The sequence below is a fragment of the Nicotiana tabacum genome, chromosome 7 (genome assembly GCF_000715075.1).
Source record: "Nicotiana tabacum cultivar K326 chromosome 7, ASM71507v2, whole genome shotgun sequence".
Taxonomy (NCBI): Eukaryota; Viridiplantae; Streptophyta; class Magnoliopsida; order Solanales; family Solanaceae; genus Nicotiana; species Nicotiana tabacum.
The window spans coordinates 34220751-34228826 of record NC_134086.1 but is presented as its reverse complement, the minus strand read 5'-3'; positions in this window follow the sequence as shown (position 1 = coordinate 34228826).

The window sequence follows — 8076 nt, the reverse complement described above, 5'->3', positions numbered from 1 at the left end:
CACTTTTACTTTTTTCCTTTATTATATTGTTATAATTCTTATGTGGAATTTTTGTGTAGCTTTTGAAGGATGTCAGTTCAATTACTGGCAAGGGAATGCTTGAGTTGTGAAAAGATGGATCCACGTTGTCGTTGTATTTATTGTACAAGTTAAAGGAATTAATTTGAGTTATGAGCGATCTTGGTGCAATTTTATGTTGACATCTTTTAAATTGTTCAAATTTGTTCCGAGTACAATTACTCGATCACTACTTTTGTTCTTTGGATACAGTACTGAAAGCATTCACTTTACATATAATTTGTGTTTGTTACATTGTGTATGATGTTTGATATTTACAAATGCACGAATAAGTATTAGTGTCATGAATAGTGAACTAAATAACTGATTATTATTATCTTTCAGGAAATTGTCAGAAATTTTAATGACATTTCATAAAGTTTTAAAGAAATATCGTAAATGTTTTTATTGACATTAACCTAAATGTTTGAAAATAAATGTGACATTTCTTAAGGTCTATAATAAATGTCGTAAATATTTTACTAACATTACCTTAAATGTCAGAAAATTCAAGTGACATTTTTATAAAAGTCTGTAAATAAATGTCGCAAATTTTTCTACGACATTTACCTAAATGTCGGAAAATTTCCGACATTGAAATTTACGACATTTAGGTCAAATGTAAATTAAATGTCGGCAATTAAATTTATGACATTTAAGCATCATAATACGACATTTATATAATGTCGGCGTATCCTCTATTTCTTGTAGTGAATAGATCCTCGACTTAGAAAGAGTGAGAAGAAGAAGAATGGGAATAAAAGGATGAAAAAAAAGAAGGGGGGGGGGAGGTTAGTAGTACTATACACTAACAATAGGGAATACGATAGCAGAGGCGAACTAATTCACATGACGAAGTAACGATCTACTTAAGCATATACATGAACCTGAGTACTACTAAAGAAACTGGTAGGAAAAGGAGAAACTTACAACTAATTAGTACCCTTCTACCGTAATCCTCGACCTTCATACCTTCCTATCAAGGGTCATGTCCTCAGTAAGTTGAAGCCGCACAATATCATATCTAATCACTTCTCCCCAATACTTCATTGGCATACCTCGACCTCTTCTCAGACCCGCCATGGTCAGCCTCTCACACCTCCTGACAAGAGCATCAATGTTTCTCTTCTTTACATGCCCGGACCATCTCAGCCTCGATTCCTGCATCTTGTCCTCCACGGAGGCCACTCCCACTTTGTCCCGAATTGCTTCATTCCTAATCTTATCTCTCCTGGTATACCAGCTCATCCATCTCAACATCTTCATTTCTGCTACTTTCATCTTCTGCATATGTGAGTTCTTAATTGGCCAATACTTCGCCCCATATAGCATAGTCGGTCGAATCATCAATCTGTAGAATTTACTTTTAAGTCTTGGCGGCACATTCTTATCACATAAGACGCCAAACGCAAGCCTCCATTTTATCCATCCCACTCCAATGCAATGTGCGATATCCTCGTCAATCTCCCTGTTACCCTGGATAATATACCCGAGATACATATATGAGTTCTTAATTACCTTACCTGGGTCCCGAGCACCAAAAATATAAAGTTGTACTAGATAAATATAACAAGATCAATTTACTCTAAGGAGTTTGCAGGTAGAAGCCTATAAGAAAATCTGCGGAAAAAAGAAAAACAAAAACAAAAACTAAAACTAAAAAGGAGAACATATAAGAAAATGAGAAAAGCTTTATGTGGAAATGACACCACACTTTCAAGCGTGTTGTTTAAAATATATTCACAATTTATAATATATTTAAAGATTAGTCAATTTTAAAAAGTGAAATATATGCCATATATGTGGCCAAGAAATGGCAAGATGCAACTAGTTGATTTGAGCCTAATGTGTGACTTAATTAATTTGATAGTATAGACTTGAGATAGTAAATAGTTGAAGTTGGTTTGATTGGATTAGTACCCGTTAAACATGTTTACGTTATCCTCATGCTAGCTCTATGGGCCTAAAGAAAGACGAGTCGAAAATGGGAAATAAAAAAGAAAAGAAAAAATTTTACTTATTCGTTAAAATAATTTGATAATAACATGTCTAAGATTTTTGTTGGTATAAACTGAACTAGATGATAATCGATAGTAATCTTGTATACGGTGGAAATCAGGGCTATCCGATTTCGTTCTTCGATGGAGAAAGTGATACCATATCGGAAGGCCAGAATGCCGAGCTCGGGGTCGAAGCTCCTTTCCAATGTCGAGGTCAGAAGAGGGCATGCTTCGAGATGATACCGTTATGATTCAGTAACGGAAAGGGCGAGATACTGGCAACGACACGAAGATCACAACATAAATTTCGGAATGGGTTGGTCTTCGGCGATTAGACAACTGTCAAATATAATTTCCTACTGTAATTAGAAGTGTACCTTATTTAGGACTCCCCTATTATATAAAAGGGGATCCCATTCATTTGTAACCCATTGTTGACTGATAAGAAAATATACGCACATTACTCTCTTGTTATTTCACTTACTGTCCTTCAGAGTTGTTTTATCATTTATTCCCATTATTATACCTCGAGATTGTAACAAGTCGAGGTCGATACTTAGCTTACACATTGGTTTGATCTACTTTATTCTTTAGCTTATCTATTTAATTCCTTGCTTATCAATTGGTATTGGATTAAATCACATATCCTTAAAACTACAATATAAGTTTAATTGTTACTCGAATTTTAGGGTAAACAGTTTGGCGCCCACCATTGGGCTAAGGATAATAGTGATTGTTCGGTGCTGATTCTGATAACACACATTATTTATGTTCTTGTCAAGAATTTTGCTTTCAGGCTAAAACATGCCAAACTCGCAAAACACACCCGTACATGGTGAGGATGGTCTCGAGTTTCACGCGGAAAATGACAATGTAATTGCTCCAGGAGCTAGGGTGACACCGGTTAACCTTGGGGGAGTACCGGTTGCCGATGTCAGTTTGCAAATTGCTTTGAATGCGGACTTAGGCACGGACCCCGAAGGGAGTGTGCGCAAGGAAGGCCAATTTGGTGGCCAAGGAACACAGGGCGTAGGAGGCGGGGGAGTTAGTCTCCAGGTAATATTCGAGATGCTACAGGCTCAGCAGGCCGCTATTGCTCAGCTTCAAAGTTAACAAAGAACTCCAAGTATGGTCGAGCCGAAAATTACTCGCCGTACCGAGCCAGTGCCAGAGAGGTCAAATGGAAACGGATCAGGGACTGATCCTACAATTATGAAAATGCTCGAGGAACTCACCAAAAGAATTGAGTCGGTAGAGAATAAAATCGAAGATAATGATAAAAAAGTAGAAACATACAACTCTCGAGTTGATCAGATATCGAGGGCACCCCGATCCTAAAAGGTTTGGATTCGAAAAAGTTTATGCAAAAGCCTTTTCCTCAGAGTGCGGCTCCGAAGCCCATTCCTAAGAAGTTTTATATGTCGGATATACCTAAATACAATGGGACCACCGATTCTAATGAACATATCACTTCGTACACGTGCGGAATAAAGGCAAATGACTTAGAAGATGATGAGATTGAGTCTGTTTTGTTGAAAAAATTTGGAGAAACTTTGTCAAAGGGAGCAATGATTTGGTATCACAACCTGCCACCAAATTCCATCGACTCATTCGCCATATTAGCAGATTCTTTCGTGAAGGGGCCATAAAGGTTGCAACAAGAAAATCAGACGTTTTCAAGATAAGACAAAGGGATTACGAAATGCTGAGGGAGTTCATATCCCGATTTTAAATGGAACGCATGGAGTTGGCACCGGTCACAAATGATTGGGCCGTTCAAGCTTTCACCCAAGGGTTAAACTAGCAGAGTTCGATTGCATCACGACATTTGAAACAAAATTTCGTCGAGTATCCACCTGTAACTTAGGCAAATGTGCACAATCAATATCAATCGAAGATCAGGGTCGATGACGACCAATTAGGAGCCCCTTTTGGTTCAGTATATCCAAACAGGTTGGCAGTTAAAACCTCGAGAGACATTGACAGGGAGCCAAGGTCGAACATAGAACGATATCAGCCATATGCTATAGATCAAAGGAACAATGGTTCAGGACGCAATCCTTCTCGGAATGATCGAAGAAGCGATCGGGGGCAGAATTCTCGGGGACTTATGAGCAAAAGTGGTTTTGATAAGCGTGACGATCCTGTGGAAGCACCTCGGTTATCAGAATATAACTATAGCATCGACACATCGGGCATTGTATCAGCAATTGGGAGGATCAAAGATACTAGGTGGCCCAGATCCATACTGACTGATCCTTCCCAAAGAAACCCAAATTTGATGTGCAAATATCATGGCACGTATGGTCACAAAATTGAAGATTGCAAGAAACTGAGGGAAGAGGTAGCCCGTTTATTCAAACGAATGTCACCTTCGAGAATTCCTTAGCGATCGAGCCAAAAATCATTTTAGAGAAAGGGATGCCAACAGGACAAATGAACAGGAAGAACCCCAGCATGTCATTCATATGATCGTCGGTGGGGTCGATGTTCCACAGGGACCCATATTCAAACGCACTAAGGTGTCAATCACTAGGGAAAAACTGTGATGACCCGATCCGTCGTCTCATAGGTTACCGCTCTGTTTTTACCATTCTCAGCTTCTTTATGCTTTATTATCCGTATCTTATGTGATCGAGTTGGTTTTGATAAGAAATGAGACACTTAGTCTCTTTTAAGAAGGCTTAAGTTGGAAAAGTCAACCAGACATTGACTTATGAGTTAGAGGGCTCAGATATGAATTCTGACGGTTCGGTTAGTTCCGGGAGGTGATTTGTGACTTAAGAGTGTGATCGGAAGTGGTTTTGGAGGTCCGGTGTAGAATTAGGTTTGAATTGGCGAAGTCAGTATTTTGGCGAACTCCGGTTGATAGGTGAGATTTTGATACGAGGGTCAGAATGGAATTCCGAGAGTTGCTGAAGCTTCGTTATGTCATTTCTGATGTGTGTGCAAAATTTGAGGTTATTCGGACATCATTTGGTCGGGTTTTTGATCGAAAGTGTATTTCGGAAGTTTTTGGAAACTTAGACTTGAATTCGATGAGTTTTGGGTAATTTGATGTTGTTTGAGGTGTTTTGATGATTGGAACAGGTTTGAATGATGTTATGAGTTATGTTGGCATGTTTGGTCGGGGTCCCATGAGGCTCGGATATGTTTTGGAAGAGTTTTTGGAAGATTTTGGCATTTCGATTATGAGCATGTAATGATCCAAAGGTACATTTTTAGTTCTAGAGATTGAAATTTGATTTTGAGACTTCCAAAATTTTGATAATGAATTATAGGAGTGATCTGGAAAGTTTGGTCTAATTTCATCAAGTCGCGATTGGGTTTTGACGCGAAACATGAGTTAATTATTTAACGAGCGAAATGGGTATTGAACTGAGCAAATGAGCTCCGAATTGATTTTTGACTGGAGGTCTATGTTCGTATTATTATATGTGACTCATAGGAACAAGAATCATCGAATTTCGAGGTCCCAGGCCCGAGAAATGAATTTTTGAGTAAAATTGCTTTCTGAAAATATTTAAGGAAAATGGAAATGAAATTTGATTAGAAAGTGATGGTATCGAGCCCGTATTTTGGTTTCGGTGCCCGGTACAAGTCTTATATATGGTTTAAGTACTTTCTGTAAAGTTTGGTTGAAAACAGACGTCGTTTGACGTGTTTCATACTCAAAATGGAAAATTTGATGTTTTATGAAATTTGAAAGAATTCTTGATTTTAAAGCTTAATTCGTGATATATGACGTTATTTTGGCGATTTGATCGCACGGTTAAGTTCATAGGATGTTATTGAGTTAGTGTATATGTTTGGTTAGGAGCCCCGAGGGCTCGGGAGTGTTTCGGAGGTGTCTCGGAGTGATTTCGGACCGTGAACATTACCATGTAAAGTACCCCGTGAACAGCATCGTGTACAGCACCCCGTGAACAGTACCGTGAACAGTAACACGCGTGAACAATAGCCGAAAATTCTGGACAGTGTAGAGAAAGAGCAGTCCGATTTTCTTTCATTTTTTGGACTTTCAAGCTCGGATTCTGGGCAATTTTGAGCGAGAAGTTATGGGAATTCTTGGGGTAAGTGTTCTTGACTCTCTTGTGATTATATTCCATGAATAAATCTTCATTTTTGGCTTTAGATTATTGATATTTGAAGAGAAATGGATGATTTTCTAAAATTCCCTAAAGATGAATTTTTAAGATTTGAAAGCCAATCCGATGTCGGATTTTGGTAAAATTTGTATGGTTAGACTCGTGGCGAGACAAGGAATCCGGTGATGTTAATTTTCTGATTTTTTGAGACGTGGGCCCGGGGCTCGGGTTTTGTCAAATTCGTGAATTTTGATATTTTTCGATTGGGTATTGTCTCTTTAGCATGATGCGACATATTCGTTGTGATTTTGGGCAGATTCGTCGCATGAGGAGGGTAATTTGAGAGGCAAGGGCATAGCGAGCTAGACTTTGACCGTCTTGAGGTGAGTAATTGATGTAAATGATGTCCTAAGGGTTTGAAACCCCGGAATTTCACATCGTAATGCTATATTGAGGTGACTTGCATGTCGGATAACGGGCGTGGGATAGAGCACCATTGGGGATTGTGACTTGGTCCGTCCCGAGAGATGTTTTTACCGTGTTTTCTACTTGAACTAAATTGAGAATCATCCTTACTTGGATTTAATTGTTACATTTGGGCTTCTTGCCAATTATTTGAATCCTTCAGGGATTGATATCACTGCTTTCGCATATTTTGCATATCATTTGACCTCAGTCCAAGGTTTTAAATACTGTTTTGCAAACTCAGCCATCTTTCTAAGATTTGAAAACTTAAATGATATTTCTAAATGATATTTCGGGCTGAGAACTACTGTTTTACAAATGCCCAAGGGGCTTATGATGATTTCTGGACTGAGCATGGATCGGGCTGCGCGCCGCAACAGTGTTATATTGATATTGAGGCCGAGAGCCTAGATTGATTACATTGATATTGAGGCCGAGAGCCTGGTTGATTACATTGATATTGAGGCCGAGAGCCTGGGTGATTATACTGAGATTGATATGAGGCCGAGGGCCTAGATTTGATGCCACGAGATGGTTTGATATTGCGCTTGGGCTGTAGGAGCCCCTCCGGAGTCTGCACACACCCCCAGTGAGCGCCGTCGAACGATAAATAAATGGATGGCTCGGGTTGCACGCTGCAGTGGGTACTAGAGTGTACCATCATACGCATTGCATTGCACTCATGCATTTGTTTTTATCTGTTATACCTGTCTCAGTATTTGGTACTCTGACTTAATTGACTTGTTGCTTCACTGTTTGTTGTTCTAAACTGCCAGTTATAGTTTACTTTGTATTTTTCCATGATTTCTTATTCTCAGCCTTTATTTATGTTTATTACTCACTGGGTCGGAGTACTCACATTACTCCCTGCACCTTGCGTGCAGATCCAGGTACACCACAAGCTAAGTGAGGAATTGTTTAGTTGAGCAGGCAGTATCCGGGAGTATTGAGGTAGCTGCATGGCGTTTGCAACCTTGATCTCTCCCCTCTATCTCTATCTTTTATTCCGTATTTTTCCTAGACAGACTTGTAATAGGTGGATATTCTGTATTAGAGACTCATATTCGTGACACCGGATTCTGTTGGGCTATGGTGTGGTATTTTAATTGGACTTCCGCAGATTTTATTATTAATTATACACTTGAATGAAATGACTTAGTAAATTCTCTGTGATATTTATCTTTAATCTGAATAAGAATTTGGGATAATGTTGTTGAATGATCGGGCTTGCCTAGCAGTGTATTGGGCGCCATCATGACCGGGGTTGGGGTCGTGATAAAAATGAACCCAAGATTATGTGCTTGAAGGCTCCTTATCGTTCAACGACGAAGAAGCAGAAGGCATTTCTTAGCCACACAACGACGCTCTGGTAATTTCTATCTTATTAAATAAAATTCAAGTTAAGCGTGTTTTATTTAATAAAATTCAAGTTAAGCGTGTTTTAGTGATCCAGGTAGCTCAGGGAA